Here is an 11586-nt window from a genome sequence, read left to right on the forward strand (position 1 = left end):
TAAGATCCTGTCTCAAAAAAAAAATACCCTAGTCAGCTGCCTGTATAACTCTCCCCAGGAATGCCATCAGTTTTTAGCCAACACAACACATCCCTAGAGGTCAAGGCATCCTGGTTATCACCCTAGCCTTCCTACCAATTAAGTTAATTACATCCACCTTGTTGATGATGGTGAAGTGCCACCACCTGGCATCTGCTGTTCTCGCCTTCCACCATTCCCACTGACACCACGAAGCCTGGTCTCATGGCAGCATCTCCTCTTGTCGATCCTGGCCTACCAAGGATAGTGCCACTGAGTCTCTCAAAGATTCAGGTGCCCTTCTCACTAGTGCCTTCCTTGTTAGCCTAGAGAGAGGAGTTCCTGTGAGCCCTCCAAGGGCACATAGTCAAATGGTGGATTCTGAATCTGCTGGCATGTAACGAACCATTCCAACATTCCTACCTCCCTGTACTTTCCGGCTTCTTTGATGCTTTGCGAATGCAGTTCTATAATCTCCTCCTAATTCACGGCAGCAACTGTTCCATCCACATTTGAAGGAGTCACTCCAGCAGTGTGTTGGAGCCCCAGGTGTCCTTGCCAAGCCATTAAATCCTGAGAGTGCTCCCAGGTGAGTGTATATTCTTGTGTATACAGCCTTTACTCTCCCCCTGATCCAACACTCTTATGTCCACTCCTCCACCTCCTCTCCCAGATTCTGCCGGTACACACTTTGTGACACTTTTGGCAAAAATATTATTCTCCCAGAGCAGATTGTGTTTGTGACCTTGGGCCATGATGAGGAATGACCATAGTCTGGTGTCAATGTGGGGCAGCAACGACGACACACCTCATCCTGCTGTAAGACCTTGTTGGAGGCTCTTTGCCCAGTCTCCAGGCAAGGGGCAGGTGCCCTTCTCTTAGCAAGGAAAGGGGGCTACTTCTTTTAGATCAGAGCACTTAGTAGAAACTGGAGGTTCAAAGTTCTCAGATGTATCCACTTAAGTTTTCCCATACCAGATATCAGGATCCCATTGTTCCTTTCCCCTCCTCTCCTCCCCTCTCCCCTCCCCTCTTTTCTCTCCTCTCTTATCTCTTCTTTCCTCTTTTCTCTTCTCTTCTTTCTTTTCTCCTCTCTTCTTTTTCTTTTCTCTTCTCTTTCTCTGTCTTCTTCTTTCTTTCTCTTTCTTTGTTTTTGAGATGGGATCTCACTCTGTCACCCAGGCTGGAATGCAGTGATATGATCTTGGCTCACTGCAACCTCCGCCTCCCGGGCCCAAGGGATCCTCCCACCTCAGTCTCCTGGGTAGCTGGGACCACAGGCACATGCTACCACATCTGGCTAATTTTCATATTTTTTATAGAGATGGCGTTTCACCATGTTGCCCAGGCTGGTCTTGAACTCCCGGGCTCAAATGATCCTCCTGCCTCAGCCTCCCAAAGTGCTAGGATTACAGATATGAGCCACTGCACTCACATCTCCTTTTCCTTAAGTAATTCTAAATAAATACAAGACTAAATCATAAAATAAAATTTGTGTTTTTTGGGGAAATGACACAAAACTTCCATGACAGCTGAAATTAAAATAGTTTATTTCTAGATTTTCTGCTGCGTGTGTGTGTGTGCACACATGTTCACACTTGTCCTTGCTTGGCGCCCTATGTGTGTACTTGTTGTAGCTACTGGGTCAATCTGCACAATGTCTGACTGCACAGTTTCCAGCAAACAAAAGCTCTACACAACCTCATTTTCAAGCGGTCGAGACTGAAGCAGCAGTCTTCTTCTTGTTTTAATTTGAATTAACTGCCAGGCTGTACTTGTGTGGGAAACTGACAATTTTCAGCAAGAAATTTCCAGGTGAGGCCTGTCACCCTCCAGTGTAACTCTAGGGTCTGCTTGGCAGGGGGACCGGCTTTGGCTGGAGGCTGGGTCAAGAGGGCTCTCCTGGCATGGCACATTCCCATCCCAGAGAGGGAGCTCTGTTGGGAGTATGAGATGGACCAAGAAGACCCATCCATTAGGAAAGTGGCCCTTGGTCTGTCCAGTTTTAATGCAGGAGGGTGACTGGTGCAACAACCACTTCAATGGGGAAACTAGTCAGAGATATGGGCATCCACGGTCTTTCCCACATGTGCCCCATTGGGACCCAAACTGGGACCCAAACCTGCTGGTGGCTTCCTGCAACAGAAGCACATAATTTTCTAGTTCAAGAGTCTACCAAGTGACTAGCACAGTATAGGTAGAAAGACCTATAACAAGGCACATCATTGAGAAATTCCAAGAACCCAAAGATAGAAAATCCTAAAATCTTCCAGAGAGAAAAGACAGGTCATATGTAAAGAGCCAAGACTCCGCATGACACCGACTTCTTCCCAACAACACTAGGAACTAGAAAATAATAGAGCAATATTTCCCAATGTGAGGAGAAGTTACGTTTAAATTAGAGCATTACATCCAGCCAAACTAGTAATCAGGAATTGGGGTAGAACAATGACATTCTAAAATATGTGAGGGTCAGAAAGCTAGGCTTCCATTCACTCTTTTTCTGGAAGCCACTGGAAGATGTGCTGCAACACAATGAGAGGATAAACCAAGGAAAAAGAAGATCTGGGGCCAGGGAACAGGAGATGCACCCAGAAGTAAGCAAGTAGAGTTGATCTACTGCCTGCTTGAAAAAACTATTTAAAATTCCCAACACAAAGAAGGCCAGAGCTCTCGTGAATCTGACCCAACAAATTTCGAAGCCAAAGCTGAGGGCATTTGAAGCCAAAGCCAGGCCAGACAGAGATGAGGCTCCTGGGAGGGAGCTGCTCAGGCTGCTGTGTGCCCTGGGCTACAGCTGGACAAGGGCTCCCTCTGGGCCACAGCTTCTAGGGACAGAGTTTGGGGCAGGTTGACTATCTGATGTGTAGGACTCTGGTGATGAATTCAGCTAAGAAACTGTGTGGTAATGGGAAGGGAATGTTTTTGTTTTTCCAAATATACCCGCTGCATGCTTGGATCCACATTGGAACTCAGTGTGGAAACTGCCTTTGAATATCCTATGCCTGAACTCTGGTCCGTGTGTCCGGTTTCCTGGCCTCCAGCTTTGTTCTCTCCTTACCCCCACCCATCACTGATTCCAGATCCATCCTCACAAATATCCTTTCTTCATGTTACCCTCCCCACCACCTCATGGCACCTTCTACACAATAGGAAATGCCTCTCACCTCAGCCTGGCCTTCAAGGTTCTTTTGATGTGGCCGCCACTCACCATTCCACCACATCTCCCTGTGGGCCCTGCCAACTTGGATCAATTTTTCCTATCTATGAGCTGAGCTTTCCCACCTCCATACTGTTGCTTACACTGTGACCTTCCTGTGACATACACTGTGAATGTTCTCTTCCTCCCTCTTCCGAAGTCCAAATGCTATAGACTGAATTGTGTCTCCTCAAAATTCATACTTGGAGCCCTAACCCCCTATGTGATTGTATTTGCAAACAGGCTCTCAGGAGGTAAAGTTAAGTGAGGGAGGAGAGGCAGAGCAAGATGGATGAACAGTAGTCTCTACCAATCATTCCCCCTGCAGGAAAATCAAATTTAACAACTGTTTCCACCAGAAAGCCATCTTCATAAGAAACAAAAATCAGGCGAGGACTCACAGTACCTGGGTTTAACTTCATGTCGCTGAAAGGGGCACTGAAAAGGTAGGAGAGACAGTCTTGAAACACCGTCACCCTTCCCCCTCCCCCAGCAGTGGTCGCTGTGGTGCTGAGAATCTGTGCACCTGGGGGAGGGAGAATGCAGCAACTGTGGGAGTCTGCCTTGAACTCAGTGCTGCCCTGTCACAGCAAAAAGCGAAACCAGGTGGAACTCACATGACACCTGCCCATGGAGGGAGTGTTTAGACCAGCCCTACCCAGAGGGGTTCACCCATCCCAGTAGTTAGAAGGCTTGAGGCTTGGGTTTTGACAAGCCTTGGCATGGCAGGCTATTATGCTCTGGGGCCCTAAATACACTTGAAAGGCAGTCTAGACCATAAGGACTTCAACTCCTAGGCACATCCTAATGCCATGCTGGGCTGAGAGCCAGTGGACTCAGGGGGCACACAACCTAGAGAGACACCAGCCAGGGCAGCCAAGGGAGTGTTTGCACCACCCCTCCCCCAAACCCAGGCAGCGCAGCTTGCAGCAACAAAAGTGACTTCTTCCTCTTGCTGGAGGAGAGGAGGGGGAAGAGTACAGAGGACTTTGTCTTACATCTTGGATAGCAGCTCAGCCACAGCAGGATAGAGCACCAGTCAGAGCTGAGAGGCCCCCATTCCAGAACCTAGCTCCTGAGTTACCTTTCTAGATACACCCTGGGCCAGAAGGGAATCTGCTGCCTTAAAGAAAAGATTCTAGTCCTGGCAGGATTCATCACCTGCTGACTCAAGAGCCCTTGGGCCCTGAATAGCCAACAGTGATACCCAGGTAGTATGCTATGGGCCTGGAGTAAGGCTCTGTGACATGCTAGCTTCAGGTGAGACCCAGCACATTCCCAGCTGTGGTGGCTGTGGTGAGAGATTTCTTCTGCTTGAGAAAAGCAGAAGGAAAGGTAAAAGGGACTTTGTTTTGCAGCTTAGGTACCTGCCTGGCCACAACGGGGCAGAGCACCAAATGGGCTCGTGTGGTCACAGATTTTAGGCCTTGGCTCTTAGACAGCATTTCTGGGCCTGCCCTGGGCCAGAGGGGAGCCCACTGCCCTGAAGGGTGAGCCCCAGGCCTGGAAGCATTCACCACAAGTGACTTAAAAGCCCTTGGGCCCTAAGTGAACATTGACAGTAGCCTGGCAGCACTCCCTGTGGGCCTGTGGTGGTGGCCACAGGGTGGGGCTCCTCTGCCTGTGGAAAGGGAAAGGCAGAGTGGGAAGGACTTTATCTCATGGTTTCAGTGTCAGCTCAGCCGCCTTAGAATAAAGCACCAGGTAAATTTCTAAGGTTTTTGACTCCAGTTCCTGGCTCCCAGACAGCATCTCTGGACCCACCAGGGTCTGAGAAAACTCGTTGCCCTGAAAGGAAAGACACAAGCCTGGCTGGCTTTGCCACCTGCTGACTGTAGAGCCCCAGTCACTTGGCTTTGAGTAAACATAGGCGATAGCCAGGTAGCGTTGACAGTGGGCCCTGAGTGAGACCCAGTGCTTTGCTGGCTTTAGGTCTGACCCAGTGCAGTCCCAGTGGTGGTGGCCATAGGGATGTTGTGTCAGCTCACCCCCAGCTCCAAGTGGCTCAGCAGAGAGAGAGATAGACTGTTTTTTGGAGAGAAATTACAGGTAGAGAATAAGGGTCTCTACTGCCTGGTAGCCCAGAGAATTCTTCCAGATCTTATCTGAGACCAACAAGGCAGTTCCTCTATGAGTCTGCAAGAACCTTAGCATAACTGGGCTGGAGTGTATCTAATAAAGATACACTTTAGATCACAACACCCACATCCTTTCAAATACTTGGATAGACTTCCCAAGGGTGGGTACAAACAAGCCCAGGCTGAGAAGACAGTGGCAGTTTGAAATCAGCCATGGAATATTTGCACCACCGAAAATGGCAAACACTACAGAACAGACTTCTGTTCCCTCCCCGACAGACAGCCCCTTGTGTAACAACAGCACACCACTGCCCCATCCCTGAGCAGAGCGCTGTGTGTTGCAGCAGAGTGGGGGTGGGTGTCTTCTCCCTTGGGCTACAGAATACACATTTTTTTCCTCAGCATATGGATCATTCTCAAGGATAGACCATGTCTTAGGTCAAACAACAAGTCTTAAAACATTACAAAAGATTGAAATAATATCAAACATCTTCTCTGATCACAATGGAATAAAACTAGAAATTAGTAACAAGAGAAATGTTGGAAACTATACAAACACATGGAGATCAAATAATATGCTCTGAAATGACCAGTGGGTCAATGAAGAAATTAAGAAGGAAACTGAAACATTTCTTAAATGATAATGGAAACACAACATGCCAGAACCTATGGGATACGACAAAAGCAGTACTAAGAGGGAACTTTATGGCTATAAACACCTATTTTTAAAAAGTAGAAAAGCATCAAATAAACAACCTAACAATGCACCTTAAAGAAATAGAAAAGCAAGAGCAAAGCAAACCCAAAATTAGTAGAAGAAAAGAAATAATAAAGATCAGAGCAGAAATAAATGAAATTGAAATGAAGAAAACAAAACATCAATGAAAAGAATAGTTGGTTTTTGGAAAAGATAAACAACATTGACAAACTTTTAGCCTAAGAAAAAGAGAAGACCCAACTGAATAAAATCAAAGATGAAAAAGGAAACATTACAACTGATACTGCAAAAATTCAAAGGATCACTAGTGGCTATTATAAGCAACTATATACAAAGAAATAGGAAAACCAACTAAAAATGGATCAATTTCTAGACACATCCAGCCTATCAAGATTGACCCATGATGAAACCCAAAACCTGAACAGACGAGTAACAAACAATGAGATCGAAATGGTAATAAAAAGTCTCCCAGCAAATAAAAGCCTGGGACCTGGTGCTTCACTGCTGAATTCTACCAAACATTTAAAGAAAAACTCATATCAACCTTACTCAAACTATTCCAAAACTAGAGACCTTACCCAAACTATTCCAAACTCATTCTACAAGGCTAGTATTACCCTGATACCAAAACCAAAGATACATCTAAAACAGAGAACTACAGGCCAATATCACTGATGAATATCGATGCAAAAATCCTCCACAAAATATTAGCAAATTGAATTCAACAACACATTAAAGTTGGGGTGCAGTGTCCCAGGTTCACTCAACCCTTCCCCTTTTCCTGTGTCTAGTTTGGCTGTGCTTCCAGGTGGCAGCAGTGGTGGCAATGTTGGTGTGTGGGCCTCCCAGGACGAGGGGAAAGTGAGTGTTGCCCTTCTCGCCTCCTGCCAGGCATCTGTAGCCTGGCACCAGCTCTGGCCAGTCTTCAAGCAAGAGATCTGGAGATGTTCTTTTCCAATTTCTGGATTGGGAAATGGAGGCAAATTCTGGGTACTAGAGTCAGAACTAAGACGAGGCTGAATCAGGGAAGCCTGAGATCCCGAGAGGCAGAGACCTGAAACCCTCTAGATCGTGTGGGGAACTGGGTGTGTGTTCTGGCCAGTTGCTTCTTCCTGTGCCTCAATGTTCCAGGTACCCTTGGAGGGGCTGAGATCCTGGGGATGTCTGAAGCCTGGCTGCATGGCCTGGCCACCCTGATGCCCTTCTTGTAGGGGCATACACAGAACAAACGGGGCAGGGTGGTGGAGTGCAGCCCCTTCCCTTGGGGCCTCAGAGAGTGCACCTGTTGGTCACAGGTGAAATGGTGTCTGATCACTGGCTCCTGGAAGGGGTGAGGGTCCAGAGAAATCAGAAGGTGGGGAGACGAAGAGCATAAGGGGGTCTGGGAGGGACCACAGAGGAATGTGGCAAAGGGGGTACAGGGGGAGTCAGCTCACCATGGCCTCCTGGCTCTCCAGGTCCTCCAGGATGCTCGGCAGGGGCTGAGGCATCTCCTCCTCCTCACTGTCCAGATGTCCTCCTCCATCTGTGGGGGTTGGCCAAAGGGGTCTTCAGACAACCCAACAAGAGAGGTACTGTGGGCCCACCTCTGCCCCCACCCTCACTGTGTAACCCTGAGCCAGCCCCTCCCCAGAGGGAAATGAGCTGCTGTTCTTTTTTTTTTTTTTTTTTTTACTATTTTTTTACTTTTATTTTTACTTTTAAGAACCAAGATCCTGCTATATTTCCCAGGCACAGTCCCACTACCAGTCAGTGTGGGAGTTCTGACCTGCTCCCTTTCTGATCTGGGCCAGTTCACCCATCCTTAGGCAACCTGGTGGCCCCTTGCTCCTAGGAGGTCACCATATTGATACCGAACTTAGTGCAGACACCCGGTCGGCATAATGACTAGCTGTTCTAAAGGTCTCTTCCAACTTCTCAATCCTATGCTGCTAACAGTCCCCCCTTCCTCCTGGGGCTCTCTCTTCTTCCTCTAAGTGATCTCCTGTACTTTCTCCAGGGAGAGCCATGAGGCTCAACTGGGCCTCTAGCTGCTGTTTCTGCTGGCTGCCAGCTTCTAGGCGCTCGTAAGGGGCCAGGAAAGAGAGTGAGAAGGCACGGAAGATGCCAGGTCGTTCCTCTTGGGGCCCTGTCCTCAGCAACTCCCACCCCTGAGTCTCCTGCAGCTTTTGGTGGACCATCTCCCCATTGGTTTGCCCCAAGCTTCCTGCTGCTGCAGCTGGTCCACAAGCTGGGTCTGCAGCAGTAACTGCCTGTGCAGCGCCTCCTTCTCAGAGGTCAGCTGCTGACAGCTGGCCACGTACTGCTGCAGGTGACCCAGGTACTAGTCTCACTGCTGCTGCTGCAGACTCTGAGACTCTTGGCTCTTCAGCTCCACCTGCAGGAAGACCCTGGGCACGAGGGCACATGGTGGCTGGCTTCCAGATTCTGGGACCATTAATAGGGTAGCAAGGGCACTGTGGGGCTCTGTCACCTGCCCAGGACCCTGGCCCCTTGCTCCAGGCCTAAGAGGCTTCCTCCCTTGCCTAGAACCCCATACCTCCTTCCCCAGCCTCAAATCTCATGTCCTTCTTCCCACCATTTAAACTGTAGGCCACAGACTGGTGGAAAAGCAGAGGGAGCCAACCACCATCTGCTAAGTGTGCTACATGCCTAATGCTTTCCATGTATTCTCTCATTCAATCCTCAGCACCTCTGCAAGGAAAATGCTAACTTCCTTTTGAAATTAAAGAAACAGAGACTTAGAGATGAAAAGTAGTTGAATGGTGACCAGTGGAACCCAGGCCAGAATCCAGTTTGAATCTAAGGAGGCTTTTTTGTTTTGTTTTGAGACAGTGTCACTCTGTGGCCCAGGCTGGAGTGCAGTGGTTCAATCTCAGCTCACTGCAACCTCCACCCCCCAGGCTCAAGCAATTCTCATGCCTCAGCCTCCTGAGTAGCTGTGATTAAAGGCATGTGCCACCATGCCTGGCTAATTTTTTTTTTTTTTTTTTGGTAATTTTAGTAGAGATGAGGTCTCACCACGTTGGCCAGGCTGGTCTCAAACTCCTGACCTCAAGTGATTCTCCTGCCTCAGCCTCCCAAAGTGCTGGGATTATAGGCATGAGCCACCGCCCCCAGCATAAGCAGCCTCTTGTACCACTGTCTCTTCCCCTATGATTGGGGGGCTCCATGCATCTAGCTGGGATGATGATGTCCAGACCTGGGAGGAGCCCAGGGCTACCCACCTCTAAAAGTCAGAGGGCAGGAAGCAAGAAACAGTCACAGGACTGCCCTGAAGGGTGCTGGGGTCACCTGCTCCCAGGCTGGAGCTGCCTTTGGCCTCACACCTCCCTTCTCCAGAGGCTGGTACCCGCCTCCCAGCCCTTCTTGGATGGGGCGGAGGTTACCATCTCCTTCAGGTCACCCAGCTTTTCCTGCAGCTCCTTTACTTGCTGCTCCAACTGCAGTGCGCTCTTGCTCTCTTTGTTCTGGACAAAGAGAAGCAAGCAGCGGCCACCCACTGCAGCTGGAGACCCCAGAACTTGATGTCTGCCTCCCATGTCACCGGGAAGGGTGGAGGCAAGTTAGAAAAATCATCCCCTCTCTCTCACAGCCATCAGAGCAGGGCTCTGGCTCAGAGGTTCCTTTAGAAGTACCATTTCATGTGAGGGCTACATATGCCCATTTTACAGGTGGGGAAACAAAGGCCTGGAGGGCTAGGAAGGAGGGCAGGCTCCCCAGGTGGGGCAACCCACCAGCTCCTGGAAGTCATACTGTGGCTCGCCCAGCTGCTCGTCAAGCTCTTGGTTCTGGGAGAGCATGTGGCTGATGGTGGTGCAGTCATTCCGCATGGTTTGCATGTGTGTCTCTGCCGGCTTGTCCCAGAGCTTGGCTTTCTGCTCCAGTTCCAGCAGCCTCTCCTCCTTCTCCTGCAGCCTCTCTTCCTTCTCCCACAGCCTCTCCTCCTGCTCCCCAGCCTCTCCTGTTCCAGGACTGTGTGGAACAGTTCTTTTAAAAACCAGACGACGGGCTTGGAAATGACTTGATCTTTACTGACCGAGTTGTATATTGAGCCTACCCCTTGCCCTTTTATGGGGCACTATGTAGAATGGCCTGGGCTTCCCAGATCGAAACTTCTCATCTTCACCATCCAGTTCTGGAGCTGCTGTGTGGCCTCTGAGCTCTGTGTCCAGTGCTTGCTCCCCACAGTGCCCCCCAACTCACCCACAGCAGCTGACTCAGCCCCGGGCTGCCTCTAACAACCATACACAAAAGCAGCGAGAAATGACCATGCTGCCTTCTGGGCAGGACACTCCATCCTGCAGAAGGGACCTTCAGGCTCACTCCTCCATCTGGGAAGCCAGGCTGCCAGGGGATGGGGCAGCTGGTTGGACTCACCCTGTCCTCCTCCTGCTGCTGCATGGAGACAGTAGAGAGAGCCCACTCCGACTCTCCAATACACTGCAAGGAATATTGCAGGTGGCTGGCCAGATCCTTAGATTCTCCTGTAATGAAAGAGGTTGAGATGGGGCCCAAAGGACTCCCCCTAAAGACCTGTCAAAGTGCCAGGTTGAAGGATGATGGGATGCCCAGATTCCCACCTTCAAAGTGCCTGGCAGCACGTTTAGTATGGTAAAGGGTGGTCTTCAAGTCTGCTTTTTCCAACATGAGGATGTTGATTATCTGGAATTGAACCCTTGGGAGAAAAGCCAAGCAAGTGCTGAAAGAGAAGGAAAGAAACATTCTCCAGAGGACAGGAGAAAGATCCCCACCCGTCACTCACCTCTAACTGCTCCGTTTGTGCTTTGTGTATTTCACTGTTGGTTTTCTTTTCCTATAGGAAGAGGAAGACAAAGCTCTTACCAGGGGGAGGCAGAGATGGCACAGCAAGAGACATGCCCCCAGAATGCCACCAATGCCCCAGGACAGGCCCACCCATGGGACCAGGTTATCGGGATAACCTGGGAGGATGGGGTGGGATCTGAGGGGTGAGTCTTCTTCCCCAGGCTGGAAGTGGGCGACACGAGACTGGCACCTCTACATCTGAGTGCCTCCCAAACCCAGCATTTATGTCATGAGCAAAGAAATCACATTACTTCTTCTAGCTGATGTTCTACTTGTTTCTTCTGCTGTTTCTGTGGGGAGAGTCAAATTCAGGTGACTGAGGGTGGCCCCCTCAACTCTATTCCCCAGACCAGGAAGTGGTACGCAGGGGCCAGGAATGGATTTTAAAGGCAAAGTTCTCAGACCCAGTGGCAACAGGAACTGGTCAACCCTCCTCAAGCTCCCAAGGACAGAGGATTTGGGTCTTTGTTGGTTTTCGTCAATAGCCACAGAACTCAGTCTGAATCTGGATTCACTCGAAAGGACAGTAACATAAACCTCTAGAGACGGAGTTTGAGAAAGGCCCACCCTTCTGCCAGCTTGTGATTTAGAAAGGTGCCTTCATTCAACGAACATTTACTGAGCACACACAGGCCAGGTACAGTTCTTCATAACAGAGATACAGGACAGAAAAGGACAGACAGGAGCCCTTTGCCCTGAGGTTTCCATTCTAGGGACATTTAAATCTCTGACTTCCAGAGCTAACA

General features: G+C 49.4%; 1 long non-coding RNA gene across 2 annotated transcripts in view; it reads left to right on the forward strand.

The window, feature by feature from the left end:
• Positions 1 to 11104, forward strand: part of LOC129482295 (uncharacterized) — a 28266-nt gene extending 17162 nt beyond the window's left edge. Inside the window, exons 3-4 of one of the 2 annotated variants that reach the window (XR_008657653.2) lie at positions 3546 to 3663; positions 10836 to 11104. This is a non-coding gene — a long non-coding RNA (uncharacterized lncRNA). The remainder of the gene's footprint in view (positions 1 to 3545; positions 3664 to 10835) is intronic. The other variant, XR_008657652.2, reaches the window with a different exon arrangement.
• The last annotated feature ends 482 nt before the right edge of the window (positions 11105 to 11586 follow it).

Source organism: Symphalangus syndactylus, chromosome 5 (assembly GCF_028878055.3).
Source record: "Symphalangus syndactylus isolate Jambi chromosome 5, NHGRI_mSymSyn1-v2.1_pri, whole genome shotgun sequence".
Lineage (NCBI taxonomy): Eukaryota > Metazoa > Chordata > Mammalia > Primates > Hylobatidae > Symphalangus > Symphalangus syndactylus.